The sequence below is a fragment of the Nanorana parkeri genome, unplaced genomic scaffold (genome assembly GCF_000935625.1).
Source record: "Nanorana parkeri isolate BGI_ZX_2015 unplaced genomic scaffold, ASM93562v1 scaffold1015, whole genome shotgun sequence".
Taxonomy (NCBI): Eukaryota; Metazoa; Chordata; class Amphibia; order Anura; family Dicroglossidae; genus Nanorana; species Nanorana parkeri.
Window position 1 is genome coordinate 182,507 of NW_017307283.1, and position 19,920 is coordinate 202,426.

The window sequence follows — 19,920 nt, forward strand, 5'->3', positions numbered from 1 at the left end:
ATATACATTGGTCCCTTAGCGAGGCACAGCCAGCATCTCATAATCGCAAGGTCTAGAAGCATTGCTCTTGGGTTCTGGTTTAATGTCTATGTACTTTCTGTCCATGGTGGGTTTCAGAGTAAACCTTTGCAGAATGGTTGTCAAAAAGAGGAAGAGTTCCATGCGAGCCAAACTCTCCCCCATACACACACGCTTTCCTGTTAAGAAGAGAAAAACACACATCAAGAAATGCTACTAAAAGCTGTAATTTAGTAAAGAATTAGGCCTTTTTCAAAGGGTAAGTTTTAATGTTATGTGTGAAGAGTATGTAAAAAACAATGCCTTCGTGGCTAGTTTAACTTTTTTTCCAGTCTCAATGTATTTCCAGGACGCATTCTCAAATGCCTTCCTCTTTCTTGGTGTTACCCATTGACTGTAGGAATATATAGAATGGTGAATGATGGAGCCTCAATATCTTGCAGTTAGATGGGGCATGAAAGTGCAAAGACTGGAGGTTGAAACTGGACAGTGAGTGGAACGGAAGCACAAAGCTAAGTGCCATGCTAAAGCTGGCCATACACCTTACAATTTATCTGCAGATTTTCTGTAGTCAGATGGAAAAGGTGCAACAGATTCCTCCATCTACACTTAACTGTGTGGATGGAGTAATCTTCACCTGAGCCAATCTGTTGAACTTTTTCCATCTGACCACAGAAAATCTGCAGATAATTGTAAGGTGTATGGGCAGAAAATCTGCAAATTGTAAGGTGTATGGACAGAAAATCTGCAGATAAATTGTAAGGTGTATGGCCAGCTAAAGGCTATATGCTTCCTAACTGATTAGATTCCATTACAATCACCTGTCCTTGTTCCAGGGAGTAGCTCAGTTGAGGGTCTCTGGAGTAAGAGAAATGGCATACTTTTGCAAGAAATTTTGTTTACGCAAGGATTTACACCCGCCCTCTGCTGATGGACCTGATGGAGAACTGAAGCAGAGGGCGGGTGCAATGCTAGTTTACTATTGGCTATTGCAGATTGAAATAGCCAATAGGAATCTAGCAATGCATTCCTATAGGCAAAAATGTTTTTTTCTATTCTGACAGAGCTACGTGTCAGAAAAAAGCAAAAAAAAGAAAACGCAGCCGAGGCATTTGCCTTCGGCTCGACTGAGCCGCTCGGCTAAGTTCGGGAGCTGTACGGGCTATTGTGAATAGCCCGTACAGCAGCCCTTTGGTTCTACTGAACAGAAGGGGTCCTGGGGCCGAAGCTAGCCAAAGGATCGGCCGAAGCTACGCCTAGATCCTTCGGCTGCTTTGTGAATAGACCCCTATGTGCTTCATCTATGTTTTCAGCTTTAGATGCTGACAATGCCTACAAAATAAGCCAATCATCCTAACAGGTTTCATTGGGGGTTGAAGGAGAAATTGTTTAGGAAAATATATAGAAGGGTAAGAGCACACTCACAACCTCAACAGTGTGGTGACATTTATGAACAGTCAAATGAGCAGGCTGGGGGCAGGGAGCTGACAGGGAGATGCAGCGTTGCTCTGAATAGTCACATCATTCTCTAGCTAAATAGCGTGGCAGGGGTGTGTAATATACAAGGGTGATTGTAGACAATAGTAAACATTTTGTCAAGTAAAGCAGTTAATATATAAGTATTTTAAGTAGGCAGTTTCACTTTTAACCAAGATTATATGCAGTTTCAATGAGCACATATTATTATTATTATTGTTGTTATTATAGTGTTCATATTACAGTAGTACTAAAGGCTAGGCATTTTTTCCACCTAATGCATTCTCTGCATTAAGGTAAAAAACCTCCAGACACTTGTTACATCCACTGGGTCGAGGAAGATATTGCCATTCCCTTAACTTCCTGCTTGTAGGGGAGAGTACTGATGACAGAGACATATGCAGAGTGGAGGGAGCAAAGGCATGGCTTGCTGCAGGCTGTGTGGGTCTATGCACATGAGGCTTTCACAAAGTTTCAAAGATAAGGATCTTTATTTTAGCCAAGTGATTGTAATGTTGAAATCCCATGAAAATGTACCATGAAAATAATTATAATTTTTTGAAAATAAAGATCCTTATTCTGATGTGTTAGCTTTGTGAATTGAGCCTATGTTCTGGAACACAACTGTGGTAGATAAACAACGTTCTATATGTAAAATTGATTAGCTATGCTTGTAATTAACTACAACATGGTACCTGTTGAAAATGGCATGAATGCATCACTTTTCTTAAAGGTGCCATTCTCATTAAGGAAATGTCCAGGGTCAAATGTATCAGGGTTCTTGAACTGAGTGGGGTCCTTTAGTACTGAAGTTAGAACTGGAAACACCAAAGTCCCCTAAAATGTAAAGAATTCAATTGATTAACTGGAAACGGATACAGGCAAAAATAAAGTAAGAAGTACAAAGAAGGGAGTGGTATAAGGTTTAAATAGACTGCAGTCTAGGATATGAAATTTTTTAATTGCATAGAAAAATAAGCTACCTTAACCTAGCCCGGCACTTACACCTTTTTTTCCTATATAATTCTGTATCTACAGTTTTCAGTGATGATGGCAGTATGTGCAGTGGTGGAACTACCGCCGGTGCAGCCTGTGCCGGTGCACCAGGGCCTCAGCCTCAGGGGGGCCCAGCACAGTCCTGGCCTGTGCATAGATGGTATCCTGCGGCCGGCAGGCACCCCAGTCCCTGCGCCGGGAGTGTCGGATCATCCGTTCATCTGACACTCCCGGCGCAGATATGGGGGGCCCGCCGGCTGCTGGATACTGATGTCCCCACACTCTGACGCGCTGAATTGGGGGAGGGGGGCGGGGGCCACGCGCACGCCCGCCGGATACTGATGTCCCCACACTCCGAGTCCGACGTGCAGAATTGAGGGAGGGGGGCACAGGCTAGGCGCACGCTACGCGCACGCCCGCTTGCTGGATACCCTGTGAGGAAGGAGCCGCGAGCCGAGGACATGTGAGGACTGAGGACTGCAGGCACATTGGATGGCTACCCAGCAAGCAGGAGTGAGTACCCAGCAAGCAGGAAACAGACACTGGGTTTTTCTGCAGCCTGAAAAACCAGGAAACAGCAGAAGACCAGCAAGAGAAGGTAAGGGTAAATAATTAATTAGAACAATTATTATTTGTAGCCTGCTGTAAATTACTGCTGGTATTTGTAGTGCTCTATAGCAGGTGCAATTCTGCATTGCAGCAATGCAGAATGGGACCCTCTATAGAGGACTACAAATCTCAGCAGTACTTTATACAGAAATGCTATAGTTGTATAAAGTATTGCTGGGATGTGTAGTCCTCTATAGCCTGTGCCATTCTACATTGCTGCAAATATTAGGGACGCACCGATATATCGGCCGCCAAAACATCAGCCGAAAATGGCACTTTTGACTAAATGCCTTAAGTGCCATTTTTTTACCGATACAGCGGTGCATCCCTGCTTTCTTTCCTCCCGGCTGGGCGCTGCTCTGTGTCCCAGCGGGGAGGAGAGAAAGTGTCACAGACGGCCGAGCGCTGTGGGAGGAGAGCGCTGTGAGCAGCCAGCGTCTCTCATCCCACACCGCTCAGCCTCCTATCACAGTCCGGAGTTCTATCGCAGATTGTGACTGCGTTATAATGTGTGACCGCTGACGTCATCACACTTTCTAATGTAATCACGCCCATTTTTTCGGCGGTAGAATGTGTGACCAGGAAACAGGGACACCGGCACTCCAATGTTAGTTCAAATATAAAGTATTTTTATTGTAGAAAAAACTACCCCCGAAACGGTCGTCACAACTTTGTCACATGTAGTTTTCTCTACAACATTTGAACTAACATTGGAGTGCCGGTGTCCCTGTTTCCTGCTGTTACATGACGGTTGCCATCCGTCGACCACCGCAGCACCCAGATTCTTTCATGGGAAACAAGCGGTCAGGAGTGCGATGGGTTCATGGATCTAGAATGTGTGACCAGTCACATGGTCACACATTCTAACGTAGCCACACCCATTTTTTTCCGGGGTAACAATGTGTGACCAGCAAAACGTGTAGAATTCAAAGCTTTCTCCACTGTTCCTGGGCAGATCGGCATCGTAGATGGTATGTGCAGGAGAACCGATCTTCTGGGAACAACTGATCGGTCCTGAAATCTCGCTTCTATCTGACTTTGCGAGTGCAATACAAAGTTGGATAGAGTAAACATACTCTGTCCTTTCCCTGTAATAAATAAATATGCTCAAATATTTTTTCGATCTATTCTTTCTATTTTTTCAACTTAATTTTTTTGTGGTTGCTTCAGGGGACGTGGATTGGATTGGGGAGTTTGTGTTTTTTTTTTTAGGTGGGGGGGCAAAAAAAAATCTTGCACCAGGGCCCTTTGTTCCTTAGGTCCGCCACTGAGTATGTGGACATGGTTTACCCAATAAAAACTTATTTGCTTCTTTCCAGAGACCATTGTGAGCTTTAAGGTGCCCATACACCTTACAACCATCGCAATACTTTTGTCTTGCGATGGTTGTAAGCTAATTAAAAGCTTGTACGATCTGCCCATCTTGGACAGGCAGATCGTACTTGCAATCATCGCAAGCCCGCCCCTCTGAGGGGTGGGCTTGCGATGACTGCAATGAGGGGCGGGCTTCCGATGACTGGAAACGGGTAGTGTGCGCGTGCGCACACCGGCCCGTTCGGGAGTTGTCGAACAAGCAGGCCACTAACCCGCAGAGAATCGTACGATTTTCGACGGGTTTTTCAAGCCTGCTTGTTTGACGGAAGACGTGCGACCGTACAGTAGAAACGGTCACACGCCTTCCATACACTTTGCGATTATCATACGATTGTGGGATTTTCCGCGATTATCGTACGATAATCGTACAATGTATGGGCACCTTTACTGTGCATGTCTGGCATTCCTAATCAGGTTAGGGTCATCTGGTGTGATCCAACAAGGATCCTACTGTTTACATATATATAAAGCTAAAACAACCACATGTTTGTTTTTTTTTAATGCTGCCCTGCTCTCAATGGAAGGTTTACTGTAAATTCTGCTTTGAGGCACAATGACAAGTGTGTAGAGATCAGGAAAAGTCTCTCTTATAGAGTTGTCGTGATAACAAGTGATCCCATTGGAAGAGTTGCCCTCTACTCCTAGAGACAACTAAAAACTTTAGATATTTGCTCACTTTCAGTTCTAGTTACAATGGTAAGCAGTATAAATTGAGGAGGTGAATTTTCCTGGTGGGGACAACAATAAAAAGCCTGACCGAAGTTCAAACCCTTGCATACTAAATTCAAAATGAAAAAAAAAAAAGATTTAAAATATACTTTAACATTGCAAAGTGGTGAATGCTCCTGTGCCCTGTGACATCATTTTACTAATAAAGATTAAATACATTTTAACAACGACAAACGTATTTGTAAATGCTATTGTCCCCCCCAAGAAAAGCAATATCTTGTAGGTCTGCTTATCTCCTCCATGTCCTCTCTTTCACTACAGAATCCTGCTTGGTTCCAGGAGCTGACCCTGCAGGTCAATGATGCCTGTGTACATTACTTTCTAAGTACATCCAGTTCCCTCTGATGGCGATGACAGCCTTGGCTGGCTATAGGTAGCTGAATATTTTTTCAGTTTAGGATGCCAATTTAAAAAATAGCTTGCAGTTATTGGTTAATTTATTAACAGCGAGGGGGTGATACCAAGTGTCTCTGATGTTGGGAAGTTTTAAAACTTAAAAAAAAAATATTCCTTTAAATGTAGCAGATTTTTAACTTTGGTATGGAACAATGAAAAAGATGATGGTGCGGTATGTTAGTGCTGGATGAGTGTCACGGATGGGGCTGGCACTGATATGACTCATATAAGGATAGGAAGATATGATACCTCCTGACCTGTCATTCTCTGTAAGTTACCTGCCCATTTACTAACAGGGTTAGGCCAGTATAAAATCACAAGATAGATAGATAGATAGATAGATAGATAGATAGATAGATAGATAGATAGATAGATAGATAGATAGATAGATAAAACAAGGAGTAATCTCAGACCATCCTGGAAAGCTGAGAAGAGCACCTTTGGAATGTGATATCCTCTAAATGTGGTGTCCTTGCTGGCGGCATGTAGTAGCCCTGCTGGTACAATATCAGCAAATCTCTGGATCTCATGAATGACGGCATCTGTATACGGCATCTTACTCCTGTCCTCCACTGATGGACAGTGATTACTGCCTATTACATTGTCGATCTCTCTATGGATCCTCTCTGGAGCACAGAGAAAAAGAAGAGTAATCATTTATGTGAGATCAGTGATATTTATACATTGGAAAGGATTTGTGTGTTTTTCCACACACTGATACATGGAGCAATACCTGCTAACAGGACTGTACCCCTAAAACTGATGTCGCACATTAAATTACCATACTTTACATTGTAGTGTGTTCCTCCCATGCTGAGCTATTGCTGCTGCATTTCAGAGGAAAATAAACGGGGGTCATGCTCCCGCCACACTAGTATAGGTGAAGGCATTGTTGTTTTAGGCAACTCTACGGGCAGTGTTTTTTGAAAAAAGTTAATTGCAGCTATTTGTTTGTTGAAAGAATAAGGGGTTTCCATAAAAAGTGAAAACATTCAGTTAAAGGCTATACTTTTATTTCTGCAGGAATTGATGGGAGAAACATGCTAAAAAGTGTCCAAACTCACTCTCCACAATTATGAATTGTAGGTGTCTCCTCTTGTTAGAACTCCTATTGGCAGCACTCCTACATGCACGCACTGCCACCATTTGATTACTAGGTCATCTTTCTGAATGGAAAGATGGCAGAAAGAAGCTCATTCAGTGGCTGATTGGTTTGCTAAAGTCTAAAGAATTCCCTCAATTTATCCTAATTTGACTTCTATCTAATCCTCTGCAGCACATGCACACACAGTTCTATATAAGGGCAGTCAGGTGCATATTTATAGGTGCCAGTGCTGTGCAACTTTCTCTCTTTGCTTCCAGCATCATCATTCATCAGGGGCATTACTGGAATTCATGGGGGTCCTATATCAAAATTTTAATGGAACCTCCCCAATAACCTCTCTTTGGCAATAGCAGTGGTGACAATTGTGTAATTGACCCAAAAAATATGTTTAAATGAACGCCGTTAACATAGTCAGTACACTACTAGGGATTGGTGCTGTGAATAGAAGTGTTAATAGTGTCAAGTGTCAATATTCACTTTTGACCTTAATTCTTGATGTAGCTACTCAGTAGCTCACCAACATTTTATAACATCAACTGATCTATGTTGCAGTATAAAATCTAAGGGCTATGGTGTAAACTCTAAGCACTCTCGCCTCCTTTACCACCCCAACCAGCAAGTGCTAAACATTGTAGTTTAGTAGTTAGTAAACAAAAAAATATGTATTTTTTTAATTGTATATTATTAAATACTTGCTATTGCTCCTATGTACAATTACTCTATAAACCTAAAACAAACTCTTTTTTAGCAGGATTACAGACCTCAAATGCCTCACCACTTTTTAACTTTTTTGTCAGTCACATGAATACTATATTAGGCATACAGGATTATACATACAGGTTAATATCAAACTTCAGGATAGAATGACCAGAAGCTCTGAAGGCAGCACATCTACACACAGATAAGGGAATGCAAAGGAGATTGGTTACCAGCAACAGCATGATCCTGTGCATTTGACATTAGCTCTTCTTGAACAGAAACATCAGACAATCACCTTAATGGACTTTGCCATCCTTGGGACCCTTAGCAGCTGCATGGGCTGCTATGACTACAGTTATGCCACTGCCAATCACATTTAAAAAAAAACATTTTGTTTGGTGGCTATGATGGGATTGTTTTTGCATATCAGGTTTTTGTGTGTGTGTGTGTGTGATACAGCAATTAGTGTGTTCTGACATCACCAGCAGCTATGTTCCAAGATCAACAGATTGCAGGGAGTGGTGTGGACTGCTGCAGTGAAGCAATGTATGGGTGAAAAACTGAATTAGGCTCTATGTCACTGGGCTATGGGCTTATGTGGATGCCACTGCCAATCACATTTAAACTTCCAAAACATTCTGTTTTGTGGCTATGATCGGATTTTTTTGCATTTCAGTTTTTTTTGTGTGATACAGCAATTAGTGTGTACTGACATTACCAGTAGATGTGTTCCAAGATCACCAGATTGAGGGCGTGGTGTGGACTGGTGCAGTGAAGCAATGTATGGGTGAAAAACTGAATTAGGGTCTATGTCACTGGGCTATGGGCTTATGTGGATGGCATCAGTTTGAAATCAGAAATCATTGACCAGTACATTTGACCAATGCACAAAATGCCTGTCTTCGCGTTGTCTTACCAAGTACTCAGGTTATGCTCCCTATATGCATCTTAATTTTTCATTTTCAATTTAAACCGGAGTGTTCCTTTAAAATGATCACAGAGTGGCCATTGCCGTTGTTTTTCTGATAGGAAGAAATTGTGTTACCTTGTATCTCGGGGTATTTGAGTAGAATCAGGAAGCCATATCTCAGTGTTAGACTTGTAGTCTCAGTCCCGGCAAAGAACAGGTCATTTATTGTTCCTAGTAAGTTATCAAAATGGAATTCTGTTTTTGGGTTGTTTTTTTCCTGAAAAATATTTCAGATTAATTTAAGCAAGCTTTTCTTGGGAGTTTGGAGAACTAGCAGTTGGCCGAGGCACTGAACTCATCATGTACCTTTTACTAGAGCTCTCAGATAACAATCAGCCAATGTGCTGACCAGGAATACCCTTTATATTAACAAACTAATTTAACATTTACAAAAGAGCCCCTCCATGTACACGTTACAATATGGTATCATTTTACACTATTGTTTTGTATGCAAACCATGCAGTAAAAGATTAAATATCCCTTTAAAACATTTTTTGCATTAGAAAAGAGATCAGATTTGAGGTCAAAAATTGAAAACAAACTCACCTCTTCCATTTTTATGAGGAAGCAATCTGTGAAGTCACGTGGGCAGTTCTCATCCAATGTCTCCTTGTGAGCTTTCACCAAATCCATCAGAAACTCCTTAAGGTTTTTAAAATACTTGAAAAGCTTCTGGTGGGGGCCTGGGACACGGGTCAATATGGTTGGGAACAAATTCAAAAGCTGAAATAAGATTTTAAAAATTGAAATGTTAAATAATGAGCAATACATCTTTCTTTCAATAATGTTTATAACATTTTTAAATATAGCATAACAATCATATGAGGTGATTACAAACAACTATAAAATATAGCACAGAACCAAACTCGTTACACAAAATGGGTGTACAATAAAAGAAATAAGATGTAGAAGGGGTACCCCACTAAGCAGGAACAATCTAATTTATAAGAAGATAGGAGCAGGGTACCAGGGGTGCATTAATGTACCAATTCTGTGCAGAAGACAGTGAAACATAGGTACATTTCGTGAACCTAGTTTGGGCTATGCAAATAAGTGAACAAGCGAAAAATCTTCACGATAGAAAAACAGAGTAGAATGGAGAAAAAAGAAACTGGGGAAATAGAGAGAAAGGTCAGGAAAAGATAGAAAGTGGAAGAACTAAGCAGATAAAAGTCACTACACTCCTGGCAATGAGTCAAAGAGTGAAAAAGCCTCCTACAAGTACTTAGAGCATTACTAAGCATCTGTCAAAGGAGTTTGAATGTAAATATTAGATCCACGGATTCCAAATTTGTTCGAAGTGCGGAACCTTATCCGCCAGTCTTGCCAAGATTTGTTCATTGATAAAGGTCCAATGGATTCTGCATTTTACTTCTGCAAAGGGAAGCAATGGAGATTTCCACGATTTTGCCACTGGTTGCTTGGCAGCATTGAGATCATGCAATAAGAATTCATGTTGTTTACAGGATAGCTCATCAGGGGGAAGGTTAAGCAAAACCACCTTCAGGTCTAGTTTCAGCGTTGTACCTAGTATATTGGAGAGAAAATCAAAAACTTGAGTCCAAAAAGACTGCGCTTTCGAACATAGCCACCATACGTGCATATAGGAGCCCACTTCTACACAATCTCAGAAGCACAATCCAGCATGACCTGGTACAAAAGCCCGAAGTTGACTGGGTGCTAAGTACCACCTATAAAATAGTTTGTAGTTGGTTTCCAACGCCTGCGAGCTCTGAGAACTGGATTTAATCATCTCTCAAATAGATTTCCAACTTTCCTCATCTATGGAGCATCCAAGATCCCCCTCCCATGCTGGCATATAGTTATGGGAGCTAGAGGTTAGGCCAGACAACAGTTGATCATATATATAGGGATATAGGGATCTTTGGTGCACACCCTCTCAAAAGGGGTGAATGTTGGGCCAGTAGGGAAGCTAGGGACTTGGAAAGTTCTTGACCTGGAGGTAACAAATGGTAATTTATAACGATGGTAATTTATACGAGTCTCGTAATTGTGGGAATGATTTTTGACCGTCAGCTGTATATAGTTAAAACAGACATGTTGCATCTCAAAAAATCCATTGATTAAATGCAGATAGTGAATCACAGCCAGGAGAAAACAAAGGGTTGCATAGAAACGATAGAAAGGGATGATGAGGGGACATCAAGTGACTTTAATATTTATGCGCATCCCTTAAGCGCAGGGAGTGAGCAGTAATAGGGTTAAGCAGTTGAGCTCTATCCTTGGGGAGTAATCAAAGGAGGTTGTCAATAGCAAGCGGGTTGCAATCGACAGCCTCTATAGAGACCTATAGTGGAGGGTCTGTAACAGAATGATATTTTGGCAATTAAGCTAGTTGAGCCGCATTATAATAGTTGAAGAATTTTCCCATAAGATGGGATGGCTTTTCTGCCAAATGAATTGAAAAACCTGACTTTGGATAATTTTAAATCTTTAATGTGAAATCAGAACAGGGAGTACTCCTAAAAAATGTAGTAACATGGGCAGATACGTCATTTTAATGGCCGAGATACTCCCCAACCAAGATATGGAATACTGCGCCCATGTACAAAGTAATTGAGATAGCTGGGAAAAAATGGCTGGGTAATTCGCCTCATACAAGGAGCTAAAAGGGGGAGTAAGGTGGATGCCAAGGTAACGAAGAGTATGGGGTTCGCATGGAAAAGGAAAATAAACTTGGAGGGTGTATAACAAATGGGCCGGTAGACTCACGTTGAGAGCCTTAGATTTGTGTGGATTGACCCTTAAATCGGACAAAGCCCCAGAACGGTCCAATACAGAGAGAAGACCAATTTAATTTTAACAAAACAGGTCTCCAATATTTAGGGGGTTATTCACAAAGCTCCCAAAGGCAGCCAAGTGAATAACCCAGCTGAAGTGAAGTGAGCCATACTACAATTGGCTATTCACTCCAGCTCAGTAATGCTGTTTTCAGCCATACATCGGCTGCCTTCAGCTGCACTTCGGTCAGCCGAAGTGCAGAACATCTGGATCAGCTGAGCTGAAGCTCCCGCAGATCACACAGATTAATAGGTTAGATAATTCCATGTAAAGGTGGGTTTAGGGTCACCGTTGTACTAATACAGCAGTGTCTCCACCTGCCTTTGCTCTTCATAAATCTGTCTCGGAGGCACTGAGCTTCCTCCTGAATTCTCTCCTCCACACTTCTTTTCCCCATCCCAAAATTTCTCAGTGTCATCAGGGAAAAGCGACGCAACGTCTTCCATCTCTCTCCATTGCTCATGATGACCCCTAAAAAAGTCGAAAGGGTTTAGGGTTTATAAATATTGCTCTTGTAGACTGCAAAAAAAATCAAACATTTTAAATAATGACTTATTAACACCCTCTGTATTTGATTACATAGTGTGATAACTTATCTGCTACACGAGGCACAGTTTTCAGGGCGCTCCCCTTGCTGTTCTCAGCATGTATCCCACCAAGGACAATATCAGCATGGAGTTTGTGTATTCTCATTGTCTTTGCATGGGTGCCCTCCTTTAATCTGAACACATACTGTTCGGTAATAAATTAATTGCAGAGCATGCACATATTCTCTATTCTGAGTCCACTCTGAACAAGCCAAGATTCAGAATGTAATGCTTTGCGTTAATTGGCTCACTCACAATCTGGTTTGTGTTTTTGACTGTAGCTCACACATTAGACTGTGAGTTCTTTTGGAGACAAGGTTGTATGTGACTGTCTCTATGTACTCTATAAGGTGCCTAGTAATATGCCTGTGCTATATAAATGCTTGATATAAGAAAATGTTGTGCACCTCACTGTTACTTTTGCTTTTATAAGCATTGAGGAGCTTGTACACCTAATGGAATAACCAGTGACCCTAAAGATTCCAAAGAAAACACCCTTCAAAAATTCCGCAGCATATGATAATTGGCTGCTCATTGGGCACATGCCTACATGTGTATTTAAAATTTGATGAGTTATAGGTCTTCTACCATTGATTTCTACCTTCCCTATAGATTAATCCAAATGCTCTAAGCTAGACAAACAAGAACTAGCCTTGTCGCTGTATCGCTGACAGATTTGCTGCTCTAGGCTTGCTGCTGTCAATAAAGCTAATCACACTGTCACCTTACAAGCCAACAAAATAGTTCTACAGACCTTGTAACTGACAAAATAGAAGGGAGGAAGGGGTCTTTACACACTGAGGCCCCATACTGTCTGCAATGTAATTTTCCAAGTATCAGAGGGAATAGGTTTAATCTCTAATGAATTACAAAAAAAATTGTCTCAGGAAGTTTACAATATTCTTTCTGATAATACGCATTACATGCAGATGCAAAATGGTATGTTCCTGCCTAATAGAAGCACTGAGAGACCTACACAATGTTTAAATATGGTGCTTGGATTTGCTGCAATTGGGATGATGCACTGGTGTCAAAAATGCCATCCTCGACCCAGCCATCAGAACTAGCTGGTCCATGTAACCTACGGTGAGATAACACCTTTGAAGGTTATTGGGAAGAGGTTAGAGTCTAACCCACATCATACCTCTGTAAATTAAATTGCCTGAAAATGAACATAGCCTGGGAAGTGTTTGAAACAAAGTTGCCATAAAATGTTCTCTGTAATCTCCCCATCAACAAGATAAACTACAATGCCCAATAAAGTTGACCTGTTTTGATAGTCAATAGCCACATTTCTGTATGTCATTTTGTTTCTTGTCTTTTTGCAATTTGTGTTTTTTTTACATATGTCTATGCATTGCCCGCCTAGGGTTATTAAATATAAAAAATGAATAAGTGGCCTTCTGCGTGCTCAGCTATGAATTCATTATAATCTAAAATAGATCCGTGCTACCCCATAGCAAATATATCCCCCTAACAAATATATCCTATTAAAGCTGCTCTGCAAAAACACTGAATAACTCTTGCTAAATAAACACTATAACAACAGTACACTGAGCTAAAATTAGTAAATTATGAATTACATATAATCCTTTGATATTTCAAAAAGTTCATAATATATAAATGATTACATATAAATACATAGTCATCCCAAAAATAATTAAAATTAATAAACATCATGTATATAAAAGCCGGTTTGTCCAGCCCGCTAGATTTGGGTGAGTCTCCTGTCAGTTGTGGCCAGTGGTATTGCAGGCTGGGATAACTGTTTTAAAGCCCTAGTTTACCTCCCCAAAGGAAGCTCTTGCCTCATTCCTACTCCAACAAGCAAGGATCTCAGCCCAGTTAAGGAGCCGTGGGCATGATTCCTTGAGAGTTGAGTTTGCCATGTGCACTTCCATGTTAAATGGTTAAGTTTGACTATAGTGTGCCTTGACACTACAATTATTACAGTTGGTGAGTGTCTTTAGTTTAAATCTGTATAAATGATTAGAGATGGTTAATATGGTACAAGTGTATCAACCAGACACACAAAAACAGGTTAGACCCCATTCACACTGAGCGACATGGAAATCGCGCGACTTTGAGCGACATTGAGCGACGAGCGACATTGAGCGACGTTGAGCGACGTGTCGCGCGACATCGCGCGACATCGCGCGACTTCTTCCTATTGGGCTGTATGCAATCAGGAGCAATATTGCTCAAAATCGCTCTAAAAAAGGGTCATGTAGAAGCGACAAGCTACCAGCGACGAGCTACAAGCGATATTGAGCGACATTGAGCGACGAGATGTGAACAGCTACATTGAAATGTATTGGTGAAGCTACATAGAGCGATATAGTGCGGAAATATGAGCGATATCGCTACAAAAATCGCTCGATAAATCGCTCAATGTGAACGGGGCCTTAGTCTCCAATGAAAACATACGGTATGACACTAATTCAGAATTCTTATTTTGTTTTTAGCTTCTTACCAAAATCCTTGAAGAATATTTCTGTTAGATCCATATCCCCTCTGTCACTGAAAACATCACTGCGATCAATCAGAGCCTCCTTCACAGTATCATAGCCAATCAGCATGACTGCTCGATGGTTTGCCAGGTAGACTGTATACACAGGTCCGTACTTTTCACTTAGCTGTTGATAGAGATTTGTGGCTGTAAACAGGTTGAACACTGGCAACTGTGACAGTTATTATAACCAGAAGCGTGTCTTCAATTCAGCATACGCTCTAGTAAGCAGGATGTATATAAAAAACAACATCGGTATGTTTGATTAAGGATTTCAGAACATTTATTGAATATTTCTAACTTGAGCTCTTCTTGGAGTAAAGTTAAGTCAGTTAAATCAATTGGATTAGTTCAGCTTTAACTACAGGCAATGTCAGGTTTTCAATTATTATGGGTCTTTTTATCAATTCAATCATTAGGTGTGAATTAAGCAGCATTCGGTCAATCATTTTAGGGATTTCTTGCACAATGTATAAAGCTGTGCCTGTTATGAGAACAAATGTTCATAGGATATTTTCAGTTAGGATTTAATGTTTTTAGAATATTTTCTCTTAGCATTAAATGTTTTTAGGATATGTGGCCTCCAGTACTGCTTATATTCAACAGAGAGATCTACACACAGGGCCAGATTTCACACAAGGCAAACCAAGGCCCGGCCTTGGGGCAGCAAGGACTAGAGGGGCAGCAGGGGTGTGGAATTCCTATCCCCGATGCCTGGGACACACATTTCGGGGCGCCGGACAGCTAGTTGTTTTCTACATTTAGCCCTACTTTAAGCAAGCAGAGCTAAATGTACAGCGGGGAAGCTGCCACTTGTTTTGTACAAGTGATCCCTGCGATGTCACACATGAGAGTGTATTGTTTTTAAATATTCAGCTTAATTATTCTTACCTTGACCAGAGACTGTGGCATTTCAGTTGTACTAATCTGCATTATATTCCCCAGAAGTGGCAGAGGGGTGGGCCCTGGTGGCAAGTCTTTCTTCTTTACATTCCTCCACCATTTAATGAGGTAAATCAGGAGAGTGACCCCAGAAGCGAGGAGAAGTGTTGCTGCAACATTCACCGCCATCCTGACAACAATCTTTCTGTAATGTCTCAAAGCTACGAACTGCTGTATTTATTTGTCAGGTGAAGCTTGACATCATTCCAACTATCACGTGAGCATAAGTGAGGAAAGATAGAGTGTATTGGAGTTTAGTCCAGTTACAGGAATATTGCATAACAGATTATAAAGCTGTCCTAATCATTACTTACCCTGCTGGTTTTTAAATCCCATATTAGGGCAATATGTATGCAATACTCTAAGTAGGGAAAAACATACCTTTCATGTTGTATTATTCAGGAGTAGACCAGCTTGGAAGAGTTCAGGAAAATAAAGAATATTCAGATTTTTTTCAACCATATCCTACTTAATAGTTAATTGACTAAACCTAGATAATGTTACTCAAAAAGAAGGTATACAAGAACAAAGTCCTGTTTGAGAGATTACAAAATATTATATTTTATATTGATACAAGATTTTGGCATCTCATAATTATTTCTCTTCTTGATAGCTAAGGCGTGTCTAAGTACAGAGTTACAAATAGTTTTTTTGGGTTTTTTTACCTTTTCTCCAAGGGATGTTTTAGTTTCCCCTCCAGCAAAAAATGTGGGTCACAACCGACACATGCTGTATTTATTAGGTAAATACTGTATTCTAGTGCAATTAAAAGAAACTAATTTGCCCATATCATAACTTTTATTCCCCCCCATTAACTCCCACAATCCCCCCCAACATTGAACTTTTATTGTCGCCTCCATCAGTTCCGTTCCCCCACCCCTCTTCACCTTTTTCTCTTTTCTCTGCTCCTCATTAGCTTCCATTGCTCAAATGATTAACCCCCGTTGCCCCCTCCATCTTCAGTTTCTACCCTCACACTTTCTCATATTTGTCTCTATTCCCTGCTCTCCATCAGCTTCCATCCCCTCATGATTTGCCCCTATCATCTGCTCCATTATTACTTCCCACTCCTCAAACTTCTTAATTTGTGTCTCTATTCCCTGCTCACCATCAGCTTCCTCCTTAACAATTAGACCCCATCATCCTCTACATCATTAGCTCTGACCCATCACACCTCTTCATCTTTGTATCTATTCCCTGCTCTCCATCAGCTTCCATCCCCGAACTATTAATCCCCATCATCCTCTCATCAGTAGTTCTTCATATTTGTCTCCATTTCCAGCTTCCATGCCCCACCATCCACTTTTTCATCCTCTCAAAGCACTGTAAACACTGATATAGAAATAAACTACTCTTTTTGAGAAACCATATTTAAGTAAAGGTGTATACACTTATATCAGTGTAATTGCAGTAATGAATAATAAAGGAATTGGCATAATGTATTCACTTTAAATCAGTTCTCCTAAAATCAGACTGAAAGGGAACAGAACATACAGGTTGTAAAAATGTTAAGCAAGTATTAGTTTGATTTATTTTTTTCCATTCAGTTTTTTTGTCATCAAGAGTATTGTGATAGTGTAGTCACTTTATTTTGCCCCTATCAACATTTCTGTGGTAAAAAAAAACAAACAACTATTGTGTTATTACAGAGAGTATTGTAATGTCAGCCATTATTTTGATCTTGCATTCAATATATTATACCTTAGGAGATATTGTGAGTTCTAATTCAGGAATTGTGACATCACACTCATATTATGACATAATCGAAGGTTATTAGGATGTCCCAGTCAATATACAATTGTATAGTAAGTACTCTGATGTCATAAGCAGTATGTGATGTCAGAAAAAAGATAAATGTAAAACATGTTTTCCTGAGGAGGAAGTGGAACTACACCTCAAAACACCTCAAATGTTAAATTCACAACCCAGCTCCATAATAAGGCGAGCTTTACTACAGATGGTGGGATCATTTTGCTGGTAAATATTGATACTCGGGATGTCCCGATACTGACACTAGTATCGGGACTGATACCAGGCATTTTCATGAGCACTTGTACTCGTGAAAATGCCCCGATTCTTAAGGACAATAACGGCCCTTTTACATTTTCAAATCGCAGCCGCTGTCTGAGTTCCTGCTCTTGTGGGGACCTCGGCAATCTGCTGGGGACCTGCATTTAGCTGTTCGTGGCAGTGCCTGTCCAGTTGTATATATCATCCTCCTTCCCGGCGCAGGCACAGCCATGGACAGCCCCAAACAGCACAGTACAGCCCCAGACACCGGCACACTCCATAGCTTAAGAACGCCCTGCAGAGATCCACATGTCGCCCGGGTGAGAACGGCACGCAGCCTTGTGAGATTAACTATGTTCTGGGCATGTATTCTGCTCTGGGGGCATATACTGTATTCTGCTGTGGGGGCATCTACAGTATTATGCTGTGGGGGCATGGATTTTGCTGTGGGTGCTTGTATTCTGCTGTGGGGGCCTGTATTTTGCTGTTGGGCCATGTATTGTGCTGTGGGTTCATGTACTGTATTCTGCTGTGGGGGCATCTACTGTATTCTGCTGTGGGGGCATCTACAGTATTATGCTGTGGGGCATCTGCTGTGGGGGCAAGGATTCTGCTGTGGGAACATGTATTCTGTTGTGGGGGCTTGTATTCTGCTGTGGGGGCTTGTATTCTGCATTCTGCTGTGTGGGTTTGTATTCTGCTCTGGGGACATGTATTCATTTGTGGTCTTTATTTAGCTCTGGTGAGAAACTGCCCTAAAATCATCAGCCTGTGTTGTTTTAGAAAAAATTTCACATGTCGCTTTAAGAAAAAGTATCCACTTAGCGTTGGAGGATCGAAGAGGGGAGGGGGGGGAATCCCTGCAGGGAGCCGTGACTAGCAGTCACCGTTCCCTGCAGGGAGATGATCGGGAAGTGAGAGGATTGGCAGCATTTTTATGCTTACTTCCTGATCAGTAGAGCTGACCTGTGACAGCTTCTTTGTCACAGGGCAGCTCTAACTATGAGGATGAGTGGAAATCACTCACCTCATAGTTCTCCTTTAATTAACACAGGGTTCAGAGCTCAGTAGTAAGTAACGCAGGGTTCAGTGGTTAGAATAAGTGACACAGAGTTCAGGGATCTGCAGAAGGGGACACAGGGTTCCAGGGGTAGCCATCACAGCATGTACAAAACTGGCTGTATATAGCTGCAGTTCCCTGCCTCCGGGGACACCTCTGGAGACTTTTGTTTCCCGGGCACAGACCTCTCAAAATGGGAACTGTCCCTAGGAAATGGTAACTAATGGTAACCTTAGTTTATGGGTACATGTAAACAGGCAGTGAAATAACAAGCAAAGTGTTTTAGTGTTTTTTGGTCACTAGTCAGCGGCAGGGCAAGCCTTCTGTGGGAAGCATACATGAAATACCCACCAATAGGGAGTGAGGGTTTGTATTGGGAGGAGCAGGGATTTTTCGTTTAGGGGGCACTCCGTGCTTTACCTAATTTTGACATATGCGTTACTGACTCCTGATCCCTGCATTCTGTGAATCAATCACTTCTGACCCCTGTACTCTGCATTACTTACTCCTAACCCCTGTTCTCTGTGTGTTCCTTACTCCTGACCCCTGCACTCTGTGTTACCTATTCCTGATCCCTGCACTCTGTACATCACTTACGCCTGACCCCTGTGCATTGTTTACTCCTGACCTTTGCACTCTGTGTGTTACTTACTACTAACCCTTGCACTGTGTAGGCTCTAAGGGCTGCACACTTTTGACCCAGAGCAGAGAAGATTTTATTTAACCATACTCTTTTAAGCCCAACACCCACCATTCGGTTCAGTGCGGTACTGACTGGTTTTTGGAGGAGGGTGTACAATTTATGGAAATGGACTGCCATGGGGTACGCCAGTAAAGAAAAGTTGAGTATTACTGTCCTAGGGTGATGACGCTACTCCTCCATATACACAGTTCAATTAGTTAGTGTTGTCACCTTAGTACAATAAGTATGTTAAAAGCAGGACCGCCAGGTGAAAATAAAGAAAAAAATGGCCTGAAAAAAGAAAAATATTGGAGCCACCACAAACACATTTTCATTTTTGAGTTGAGATGCACTTTAAGGTAGGTATATTTCACAAATGGACATGGAGGCTACTGTAGGTATGTGCGGGTATCTTTAGGTGTCTGCATTTTATACTTGTGGCAATTTTATTAATAACTTTGCCAAAGCTTCCACCTTTGCTACAAAATCCAATATAATTTTTCTTTTAAATTCTAAACATAATATATGAAATCTGCATACGCCATTAACAAGGAGTGTGTCTAAGACCATGCATGAGACCTTTAAACTTAGGTCAGAAATCAATATGATATCTCAATTATTACCTTTTCTACTGCACTGTACTTTGTTCTTTGTATTTTTGAGACTCCTAATAAAGTTCTATCTTTTCTTCTATAACACTGCACAACAAAGTTTTTGCTTCTTGAACACTGTTGGGTGTTCCTTGTAGATTTTTGGCTGCTGATCATGAACATCCAAATTTGCCCACCACATACCGTTTCATTTAAATCTTCAGTTTTGTCATGTTTTTTCTCATATTTGTGTCCAAACATTTTTGTTTCTGCAAGAGACCTATGAACAATGTTTTGTGCAGTCTGGGAATGTCCAGGCATGAAATCAGGCAAGGATGGAAGCTGTTCTGTGGAAGTATGCAGCCT

At 41.3% G+C, this 19,920-nt stretch overlaps 1 long non-coding RNA gene and 1 pseudogene across 1 annotated transcript in view; one reads left to right on the forward strand and one right to left on the reverse strand.

The window, feature by feature from the left end:
• On the reverse strand, window positions 1–15,365 carry LOC108795845 (annotated as a pseudogene).
• Window positions 14,327–19,920, forward strand: part of LOC108795850 — a 26,224-nt gene continuing 20,630 nt past the window's right edge. The window contains exon 1 of the long non-coding RNA XR_001941770.1: window positions 14,327–14,399. This is a non-coding gene — a long non-coding RNA (uncharacterized LOC108795850). The remainder of the gene's footprint in view (window positions 14,400–19,920) is intronic.